The following is a 12,383-nucleotide window of genomic DNA, read 5'->3' on the forward strand; positions in this document are numbered from 1 at the left end:
AATTAAGACGTGACCGAATTATAGAATCTTAATTTATTTCACCTATTGCAATGGTCAGTTAAAATTTCAATATATATTACATCTAGCACTTAAACCCTATTGTCCTTGAAAGTCTGTTTTGAAAATACCGTTTTCCTGTTGATAGTACAATGCCAAGATAGACATGTATTGCTTTTGCAATTAGATAAACTAAAGTTCTCATAATATAATCCTTGTCCAGACCTTTGCATTCCTACACAGATTAATGTAAACATATATAGCCATTTACTTATATAACTATGATACATGAATAAGACTTTAAATCTTTCCAAAACACAGAAAAATAAATTTATTTTTGGAGTTGTGAATTACAATACAATTAGTGATAAGGCTTCATTCATGAAATATTCTAGCACCAGACCCTCCACCAGAGTGTCCCCCTGCCCTCAACTCCTCAGACTTCTCCACCATGGTAAGCTCAATTCTTGGGATCAAGTCTCAGATTCTTTTCTTTTGAGCATCATCTGCTAGTGCTCAGGTCTTCCTCCTAGCTCTGCACTCAGAAATTACTATGAATTACTACCATATGGAATGCTGAGGATTGAAAACCAGTCTGCTACGTTGCAAAGCAAGGGCTCTACTCACTCTAGTATTGCTCTGACCACCAGTTCTCAGATTCTGTTGTATTTGGCTACTTATTATTCCCTTACTATGTTTCACTAAATCCCATAAAATTTAATATCTAACACATGAGACAGTTTATTCTGTATCTGCCCCTCTGTTTTTGACTCAATCAGCATAATACCCTTTAGATTAATTTATGTATAGGAAATAGCATTATTTAATTGCTTCTTGTAGCTATGCAGTATTTCTTTATACTGTAAAAAATCACAAAGGCGGTGCGCGCGGGCGAGGGAGGGGAGACATGATGATGCGTCGTGTTGTTTTGTTGTCCGAGGGCACTTGAGCAGCTCTCTCTCTCTCACGCACTGCTCGAGTTTGGTGTTCTCTAGCCTCTAGCCGCTGTGTAAGGACCGGATAGGGAGGGCTCCTCCTTGTGCTCTGCTTCTGTGTGTGCCACTGTGCTCTATTCTGTCTGTCTCTCTGTCTCTGTAGTCTCTCCTCTGGTCTCTTCCTTCCTCTCTCTGTCTCTGCTTCCATGTCTTCTCTGTTCTCCGGTGTCCTCTCGTGTGTCTCTTTCTCTGTCTCTTCTGTCTTCTTCTTCTGTCTCCCTGTCTCCTTCCACAGTCTTAGTTTATATAGCAAATTACATAGGGTAGTAACACAAAGGTGGGTTGAACATTAACAAATCAACAAAGAAGGGTAAAACCATTTCTCAGAGGAGATTAACAAAATCTCACTAAGGAGATTACTAGGAGATCCACTCAAGGGCGCGGTTCAAACAAGGGTGTGTCAGGGTATGAGCTAGTAATCTGCTTAAATAGTTATAGTAAATTTACTTCTAATATTTCTAGCAATGTCATTCTGTATGAGCACAGTAACAGATACATCAGACTTAAAGTTTGGTTCTTCCTGAGGACATCTCACTGTATATTCCAGACTACAGTCCTCAGGCCAGGTTAGTCTTCCTAACCCCTGCAGGGTCCTAGTCTCATCGCTACTTTTGGATCATGGCAGCATTTGTCTATGACCATGCTCTCAACTTATAGTTGAGTATTGTGGCGCTTTGGCCTGGCCCGTTTTGATGTGAGGGTAGCTCACAGCTTGTCCTAGGTCCATTCCGTCTCTCATCGGGATCCTGCTTTTGGGGTGTTAGGAACTAAGGGCAACTGAGTGGAGAAAGCAGATGCCCGGGAGTAAATATTATTGGAGTCAATCAGCTCCCAAGTTACAAAGCATATCATTAACTGTCTTCCTCTGTCCATACAAGAAGGACATTGCTTTAAGGTAAACTAAGTTCCCTGTGGAAAGGCTAAAAGGACAAATCCCATGTTATCCTACATAATTTTGTTTACTTAGCCATCTACATTTGGACATTTGGATTGTATCCAAATTATGACTATTGTGAAATAGTCATAATGTGAATAAGTGAAAAAAATATAGCTCCAAAACTTTCTGATAATATTTTCTCACAGTAAATTTGGAATAAATTTGTGTCCTATAATTAAAATTACATTTTTCTACTCATTTTACTAAAATTACATTTTACTAAAGGTACAAGACAAATGCCCTAACTGCTGTGCTATAGCTCCAACCCCTAATTATCTATAAAGGTTGATATATATAATATATATGGCATACGTATATATGCATATATATGTATATATGTGTCTGTGTGTGTGTCTGTGTGTATACATATACATGTCTATATATATAGTTGTTTCCATTTTCACTTATCATTATTTGCTACCAGCAGCTGTCTTCTCTCACAAACATCCCTGGTCTTATTCTGTGTGTATAAAATTTATAAAAAGGTTTAGACATTGGGATTCTGTATAGTATGTTGTATGTGCCTCATATAAATTCAATGCTATGGGACTATCAAGACCAATACACCGTAAAAGGTTCTTTAGAACAAGAAGCCTGTGATTATTTACCAAAACCTAAAATTCTCTGAAACATTCACCCTGCCTTGAATCAAGATTCTACATCTTTCAGATAAGCCTCAGTTATCAGATGTATTCTATTAGGATAGATTATTTTTTACAGTCTAAAAGCATTAACATTTGCTGAGTCTTTCATTAATATGTAAAGAAAATATTTTCATGATAGTGCTTAATTAGTTCTTTAAAAATATGGTAAATACTAATAGAAAAAGAAAATGGGTAGGTGTTGTATAATATTGACTTGTCCTTGCTCCTCCTGCAGGGAGCTTTGTTTTATTGAGTTACTCTTACAACAGTACCCCTGAGGCACACCCAATTCCATCAAGCACTAACAATCTTATATTGCTTTTTTTTTCTTCTTCATATCATTTGTATGGTTTAGCAATGTCCTTTTTGTATACACACAGAAAGACAGTTGATGCTATGCCTTTGTAACATGTAAATATTAATTGACTCCAATTAATATTTACTTCTGGGCATCCATCATATTACTTAAGCCTCAGGTGCCCTTAGTACCTAGCTCTCCAAAAGCAGGGTTCTGATAAAGGAATTAGATGGACCCAAGGAAAGCTGTAAGCTATACTGGTATTGAAAGGGGACAAGCTAAGTACATAAGTATAATAAATTAGGAGCATGTTCATGGACAAATTCTGTCTCTGTCATGACCCTAAAAGAACCGAATAAGAACACTGCTGGGGTTAGGAAAGCCTAATCTGGCCTGAGGACTATAGCCTGGAATATGTATAGTGAGATGTCCCTAGGAAGAACCAACCTTTAAACTTAAAGTATCTCTTACTGTGTTTACGCAAAATGACTAAGAATATTATAAGATGTAAATTCACTATGATTCTCTAAATGGATTAGTAGCTGGGGAAGTGATAAAGCCATACACCCTAGAAAGAATCCTGACCTTGAGCAGATCTCCTAGTAATTTGGAGTGCTGAACCCTCAGATGAGGTTTTTGTCCTTGAGTTAATCTTTTAAAGGAGTGGCTTTACCTCTGTTTGTTGTTGTGACAGTCTTCAACCCCACCTATGTGTATCATCATCCTTCATGCTATATAAGTAAGCTGTAAGTGGAAAGAAGGGACTGTGATGATTAGATGATGACTAGACAAGGACTAGGAGGACTATCAGAAGATGACGATGATGGAACAATGAAGAGTGAGACTATGACCAAAATTAGGACTACAGCTGTGCTATAGGGGAGAGATCAGACTATGTTGCAGAGGAGAGAGAAATAATGGAGTTTTTATTATTTTGGGGGGTCACACCCAGCAATACTCAGGGGTTACTCCTGGCTCATGCACTCAGGAATCACTCCTGTTGGTGCTCGGGGACCATATGGGATGCTGGGAATCAAACCAGGGTTGGCCTCATGCAAGGCAAACGCCCTACCCGCTATGCTATCTCTCCAGCCTGAGAGAAATAAATGGACTATGACCAGACCCTATCCAGGATTCCTGTTTCTCTGTTCCCTGGTTCTTTGTCTATCCATTGCCATGGACAGCCTGGGAAGATGGCTCTTGGCCACCAAAGGCTCGAGTGCCATGCCCCCACACTTTCCATTTGAAACTCACAGGTAGGAGTTTCCCAATTGGTCTTCCTGTCACCCACGTCCAATCCAGTGGACTCTCAGCCATCAGGGAAGGACAATTCCATGCAAGGACTGGTGGTGTGGTACTCCTGTGGTGATGGAGACCTGTCAGAGCACACTAGAGGTGTTCAGAGAACTCCAAGGTTATACCTAATAACACTAGGAGAAACTTGTCTTGCAAGGGTTCAAACCCATTTTGGGTAATTTAAAGGCATGCATCTTAATTCCAGTATTATCTTTCCTCCAGGCCTGATTTTTTTTATATATGTGGAAGTTTATATTTGGGGAAAAAATCTTCTCTTCAACTACATTTGTGCCAACAACTCATCATCATAATAAAAAAAATATTGCAAAACTTTACGGTACTTCAGTTAAGTACAAATTCCATATCTCCAACTTGGTTGGACTCTAACTTCACTCCTCAAGAAGATTTATTACTTGGGACTTGCATTACTGGGCAGTGAGGGAACTTTCCTTAGGAATGGAACCATGCATCTAAGTCATGACAGAGTTCTGACAGATTTTTCTCCTAGAAAGAAAAGGAAGATTGAGAGTTACCTTAAATCCCCTTAAGACTCTTTTGATGGGAACCAGTGAAGCAAGTTTAAGGTAATGTCATTTTCTCCTGCTTTATCAGTACTACCTAAGATAAATTTCACCTTCTAAGTTGCAATATATCAATGTTTTGTGTGATAGTTCAACAAATAGTCCCAAATAGTTGTTTAAATTTTTTGCAGGAAAAATTGTTTTTCTGTTATGAGACATAGATGAGATGTAATTCTCATGCTGTGATTGAAACAATGTTATAATATGAAACAACCTAAAGGGGACCAGAAGTATCCTTCATTTTAACATTTTCTGTAGCAAAAAGCCTCAGGAATTTAAAAATTAATCCTTCAGTATCCTTTATAGCATGCATTAAAAAATCTACTTAATTTGGTATTACAATGTTCTCCCTAAATATCCATGTTAATTACTTGTTTCAATAAAGGTTAGGATTAGGCATATTAGAAGTAACTCCCAGCAGAAAAAAAAGTATTATTTTATCCTTTTCTGCATTTCCTTTATCATTCCTACTTACAGTTTTGTATTTTCGAGCTCATTAACAAGCTGTAACAATGGTGAAGAATGTTAAAAAAGCCTATCTTAGTTCAATGTCAAGTAATAATAACCTTCTCTGCTAATGATCAATACAGAAGCTAAATATTAGCTCTTTGAAATTTTCATTCTTCACTGGCAGTAATCTAATAAGATGTCAATGTAAGAGTCTCTGTTAATATTCATGCACACTATTGCATGAATATGCAAAATTCTTCTTGCTTTTAAAACAGAACAACAACAAATGTAAAGTGTTTTACCTTGGATTTCACCCGTATCTTTATCTTTTCATACTTCAAAGTATAGTATTCTCTTGTGTATGATATATCTAGCTCAATTTCAGAATCCTTAGTTCGGCCAAATGTACTTGAGTAAGTAATACATTTGCATTAACCTTCACAGTGAATGCTCTTGTTTTGTGAGTTTAATCATAATGGGCTTTTCAAACACTGAATTTCTCTACATACCAATTATTTTCTTTCTATAATTTGAATATATGATCCTGGTTCATCTTTTTAGAATGAGAGAATGGTGACTATGAGATATTCAATTGCTTTTATTCTTAGTGTAGTATTCATTTATTTAAGGAACTAAAGTAACTGGTTTTTCAGTGCTTTCTAAAGTGTGTCAATTATAATTTATTTTGATAATCAGTTTAACAATTTTTTTGGTTTTGTTTTGTTCTTTGGGTCACACCCAGCAATGCTCAGGGGTTACTCCTGGCTCTGCACTTAGGAATTACTCCTGGCAGTTTTGGGGGACAATATGGATGTGGGAATCGAACCATGGTCTGTCGCATACAAGGCAAATGTCCTACCTGCTGTACTATCACTTCAGCTCCTTGATAATTAGTTTTAAGGTAAAACTAATCTTTGGTCTCCATACCACACTCCTAAACTCAATCTTACTAACGACTTTATTAAGATTTTAACTTCAATCAGAGACATAGGATATAAGGTTATATAACACAAAATAATTCTGCTTCATTTAAAATAAATGCTAAGTAATTCTCTTTCTCTCTACACATATTCCTTTTAGCTTTTTTATTTTTTGTCATTAATCTTCTCAAACAAATTAATATTAGACTTTCAATTAAAACTGCTTCTCTCACAAATGTACAGTGAAATTTTCAAAGCACCTATATTGTTGGGGATTCTACTGATGATACTAATGATCAAAATTCAATTCTGTAAGAAAAACAAAAGAGAACTTAATTGGCTCAGATATGTTGGAAATAGGGAGAGAAAAACTGTGCTCAGACACAGATCATTACTGTTTGAAGGATGTTCTGACTTTTAACCTAAAGTTTTGACTTGTTGGGTAGTTTGCTTGTTTCTTCCAACTTGAAAGCATTCTTCCTTATGCCAGAAAGTACAGTCTGTGGCAAGACCAATCAGAGACAAAATAAGGTATTTATCTATGTATTCTACCCTGTCATCCCATTGTTTGTAGATTTATTCAAGCAGGCACCGGTAACGTCTCTATTACATTCAGCACTGATATTTTAGCAGCCTCTCCTTACTTATCTCTCCCAATGATTGGAGGCTCTTTCAGGGTCAGGGGAATGAGACTTATTGTTACTGTTTTTGGCATATTGAATACACCAAGAGTAGCTTGCCAAGCTCTGCCGTGCAGATGGGATACTCTCGGTAGCTTGCTGGGCTCCCTGAGAGATATGTATATATATGTTACTGTATTTGGGTTATGAATATGCCACGGGGATCTTATCAGGCTTCCTGAGTGTGTAATAAACTCTCGGTAGATTGTCAGGTTATCCAAGAGGGAGAACTAGGCTATTACATGTCACACAGCTGCAATACAGCCATGTGCTTCCCTTCCGGGAGTTTGGTTTCATAGTCTCTGGATGTTGGCTGTTGATGGGATTACACAGCAACAGGGGCAGCTTCTGGGTGTTACTGCCTAGTTACTGGAAAATGGGGGATCTGGGTGGAAGAGGCCCAGTCCCTATCCGAACAGCCTTGGAGATCTTGGCCCCAGGATCATAAAAAAGATTTATGAGGTCATGCATATAAGAAATGTGCTGACCATGTTCTGTATTTGGAATAGAAAATTATTGGATGTGGAACTTTGGACTAGTCACAATTTCTCTTATAGATAATACCTGCACAAACCCACAACAATCCCTAAATAATGGACAAACTTAAATCATTGCTTCCAGCAGGCAAAAGCACTTAGTAATTCCGAATGCACAATCAGGTAGATGTAGGCTAATGCCATAATTTTCAAGTCAAAATGAAGGGGCTGAGGAGCCAGTTCACTGATTCAGAGGTTGTACATAGATGAATCATGATTGATTTGTCTCAGAATGATTTCCCAACTCTAAAAGTATAGTTAAGCATGGATGTATTGCAATCACCTGATTTCTTTACTTCTTGTTCTGCCATGAAACATCAGTCATCATCCTAAGATGTGGTCGATCATCACAGGTTGAGATTCTGTACTTGGTGCAATTTATTAATTGTATGTAAGCATAGTAGATAAAAGGAATTATTTTATTTCACTCTGATTTTTAGACAAAAAATTCTTGCAACATGGATTTTGTTTTGATGGATAAGAAAGTCTTATTGATAGTTGCTAGAAATAATATACTGTCCTAGACTAGAAACTTCTTTAAAAGGGATGTTTGTCTTACTACCTATATTCATTATCAAAAGAGTTTCCATTATCCTGACTTGAGAGCAAATGGAGTATTCCAGGGCTCAACACCTACATATTTTAAAATTTCTTACAGAAATTTAGAATATTTTCTTCAATAGATATCTATATATATTTTGGAAGGTTATGACAGAAATTTAACATTTTTTTTAAAAAAAAATCTAGTTTCACAAAAGAGAGGGCTTACGAAGATCTCAGCTGTTCTATTCTGGGGTTCGAATATATTGCTACCACTATGCCAATATATTGACTTTTAATATATTATATCATGAGTTAAAATGTTAGTCTATGAATCTTATTTTGGTCTTATGATTATGTGTTAAGTTTTAAATTTTACTTTGTTGTTATTAATTTGTCTTTTGGGAAATAGCTAGCTTTTCTCTGAGCTTATTCCTGATTCTGTGCTAAAGGGTCATTCCTGGTGGTGCTTGAGGGACCATAAATGATGACAAAGATTGAACTGGCATTTGCTACAAGTAATACAAGTTCTTTAGCCCTTATCCTATTTCATTTGTTTCCATTTTTGTTTCAGTTTTTTGTTTGTTTGTCTGTTTTGATTTGTTTGAATTCACTCTCAACAGTGATCCTGGGACTCTGTGTCTCTGTAATTGACCCTAGAGCTTCTGTTTGCAATGCATACACTCCATCATCTCAAACAATCTCTAGAGCCCTGTTCAATTCTTAATAAAAATGGTGATAAGCATATCCTGACCCTTCTTCAGTTATACTGTTTGAATATTGAATCAAATAATCATAGGTTATAGAAAATAAAAGTGTAGATTACAGAATAAAAAAATAATTCCCACCTTTATTAAGGAAATAAAATGGATCCATAAAAAAATAAAAGATTGGGGTTAGAGAGATGGTAGTGTAAGTACAACCCTTGACTTGCATGGGGTCAACCTGGGTTTGATCCCCTAAGCCTTAGCCAGGAGTAAGCTCTAAGCACTACTGGCTCAAAGCAACAAAACAAAACAGAATAGAAAGTGCCAGACCTATGTTTCCAAGTACAATATATAGCATAGACATATAATTGACATCAAGCTAGAATAAATCTAGAAAGTCCTCAAATAAATTTTGAGTATTTCTAAGTTTTGACTTTGAGATTTAGCTTTCGTACTAATTTTGTAGAAGTTGGGCATTCGCCTTTCACGCGGCCAACCCTTGTTCGTTTCCTCCACCCCTCTTGGAGAGGCCGGCAAGTTACTGAAAGTAGGGAGCCCGCATGGCAGAGCCTGGCAAGCTACCCGTGCATATTGGATGTGCTAAAAACAGTAACAATAAGTCTTTCAATGAGAGACGTTACTGGTGCTCGCTCGAACAAATTGATGAGCAACGAAATGACAGTGACAGTGACAGTGGTTAGTACATTAAAAATAGAGAAGATAATGGTTTAGGAGTTAGAACCCATGCTTGCTAATATGTGAAGCCCTGAGTTGGATCCCCTGTATGCCTCCATCCAAGGATTACCACTGGGGCCCTGTATTCAGGAACACATCTTTGTCGTCCTACTAAAAGCATTTGTCCTATTTATACATATTCCATTTTATTTTCAGTCCATAAATATTTTTCCTCATGTTTTGTAAAGCCATGTACTAAAACATAACTATAACGTTTTCTTAAACTAACATATTCTAAGCATACCCATGATTAAACATATATATTAGACAAGACATTTGTTCTATCATGAATAGTGTTCATCATAGTAATAATGTTGTCTTTAACATTAGGCTCTAAGTATCTGATCAGACTGTTTTTGAATAAAAGAATGTTACCTAAGGAGATTTATCATTTGCTTTTAAAATTTTGTATTACACCAAACAACATAAAAATTAAGTATCACTGGAGGAAAATTAAGTTTCAATGACTGAATGTGTGATTTTCTGTGACTACCTGTGAAACTATTAAGGTTAGTAACGCCAATTTCTCATTTAGTTTTATAATTCTTCCTTCCTTCCTTCCTTCCTTCCTTCCTTCCTTCCTTCCTTCCTTCCTTCCTTCCTTCCTTCCTTCCTTCCTTCCTTTCTTTCTTTCTTTCTTTCTTTCTTTCTTTCTTTCTTTCTTTCTTTCTTTCTTTCTTCATTTCATTCTTTCTTCCTTTCTTAATTCCTTCCTTTCTTTCTTCTTGATTTTCTCTCCTTCCTTCCTTCCTTCCTTCCTTCCTTCCTTCCTTCCTTCCTTCCTTCCTTCCTTCCTTCCTTCCTTCCTTCCTTCCTTCCTTCCTATTTTAAATGTTCTTTATTTTTCTACCATTTTATCAAATATAGGGCATTGTGACAATTTTACCTTACTGAAGCTCATACTATTAAACAATACTAACCTAAAATTAAAATACAGCCTGTCAGAAAGAATGAACACCTGATGCTATTTACAAAAAACAGGTGGAAGTTTATTCAGGCATGTTTGATGTATCAGCAGGAATCATTTCAGTTACATATCAATGTCATCACCAAGATAGAAACCTGAGTAAGAGCAAATCACACACACACACACACACACACACACACACACACACACACACACACACACACAAATTCAAAGCATTTGAATTAAACTCTGTAGGAGGTTCAGCTCAGTATGTCCAGATTACCTCCACAACAGATTGAGAGAGTTTGAGCTTTGTTTTTACACTGAAATGTAGAATTTTTTAGAAGCCATTATTCTGTAATAATTTCTCTGGGTGACTGGAAAATAATACCTCTAGGAGAATTAGAGAACAAAATAAATACAAAGCATATGTCTTTGCATTTAGTATAATGTCTTGAATAAACAAGTTGGAAATCTAATTTTAATGAAAAGTACACAAAATAGATAACAAATATAACTAAGAAAAATATCTATATATTACATATGGGTTGCATTAATATACTATAATATATCATAGCATATAAATATGTGTATATTTTTTCACAACTTATAAAAACAAAACAAAATACTGTTAGGACCTGAGATATAGTAAAGTGTGTAAGGTGATTGTCTTGCACACAGCTGACCCAGGTTTGATTCACAGCACTTACTGTGGTCCCCCAAACTCCATCAGGAGCGGTCCTTGAGCTCAGAGTCAGATGTAAGCTCTGAGCACCACTGGGTGTTCCCTCAAAACAAATAGAAGTGATAGCAACTCCAGTAGGCAAAATAAATTCTTTTTTTACTACTCCAGAAAACGTTCTAAAATACAATACTTCAGGATATTTTTTACTCTGAATGATGTCAATAACTTAATTTCTCAGTGCTTTTTTGTATAAGAATTCTTATTTAAATTTTCAAGTTGAAAAGCTAATTTAAAATATTCAAACTAGTATAGTGCTTGAATGTGTTCTATATGTGTTCTATATGTGGTAAGAATCCTGTAGAAGGGTTCAGAGAGATAGTACAGCTTGTAGTACATCAACCTTACAGAAGGCTTCAAGGGTTAGATCCCTTGAACATCATATGTTCTCCTGAGCATCATCAGGAGTGTTGCCTGAGTACAGAGACAGATAGAAACCCAGAGCACCGAAGGCTGTGGCCCAAAAACAAACAAAGTTTAGCAGTGAATAAAGTTAGAATACAAGTTTTCTTTAGAGTGTACTAGACATTCAATTATAAAATAATAGAATCCTGTGCCACGATATAAAGACATGACCAAATAAGTGCAATGCCTCAGAATGTGAGTGTATGTTAATGTATAAGAGAAAAATAAAATGACTGTACGTAATAGTAGAAATCATACTCACTAGAAAATTGGGGCTAGAGCAATAGCACAGCAGGTAGGGCATTTGACTTGCATGCGGCCCACCAGGGTTCGATTCCCAGCATCCTATATGGTCCCCTGAGCACCACCAGGAGTAATTCCTGAGTGCAGAGCCAGCAGTAACCCCTGTGCATCGCCAGGTTTGATCCCAAAAGCAAAAACAAACAAACAAACGAACAAAAAACTATGTTCAGTGATTTGGATCTCTTCAAAATGTTACTTTCAGTATGAAAATTCTTCAAAATTACCATACATATTTTATGAACTACTTAATTTATTACTATAATTGTTAGTTGCCTACTTCAACACACATATTCACACAGACAAACACATTACCATTGCTTTAATTTAATATTTAAATTGTTTTCCAATTTTTTTTGTAAAACATAAATTGTTCTTGCTTTTCATATCTTTCTTGTCCTATTACATTTTCCATGGTAAAATAACGTTACTTTTTAAACACTCTTTAATTCAAAATAAATTTAAAATCACGTTTATAAAATGAATAAATAGAATATGTCAGAAAAATTAACCATGTACTGAGTGATTAAACTATTCTGTGTAGGAATGTCATTTCTATTTTGTTTAAATGTAATGCAATCTACTAGACCATATAGAACTCCTCAGATAAAATGGCCGTTTTCCAGGAACTGCTACTCTGCTGTTGATTGCAATATATTCTGACATCTATGACAGTTTTATAATTCTTCTTTCTGTGCTCTGAAGTGTTTTTA

This window comes from Sorex araneus, chromosome 1 (assembly GCF_027595985.1).
Source record: "Sorex araneus isolate mSorAra2 chromosome 1, mSorAra2.pri, whole genome shotgun sequence".
Taxonomy (NCBI): domain Eukaryota; kingdom Metazoa; phylum Chordata; class Mammalia; order Eulipotyphla; family Soricidae; genus Sorex; species Sorex araneus.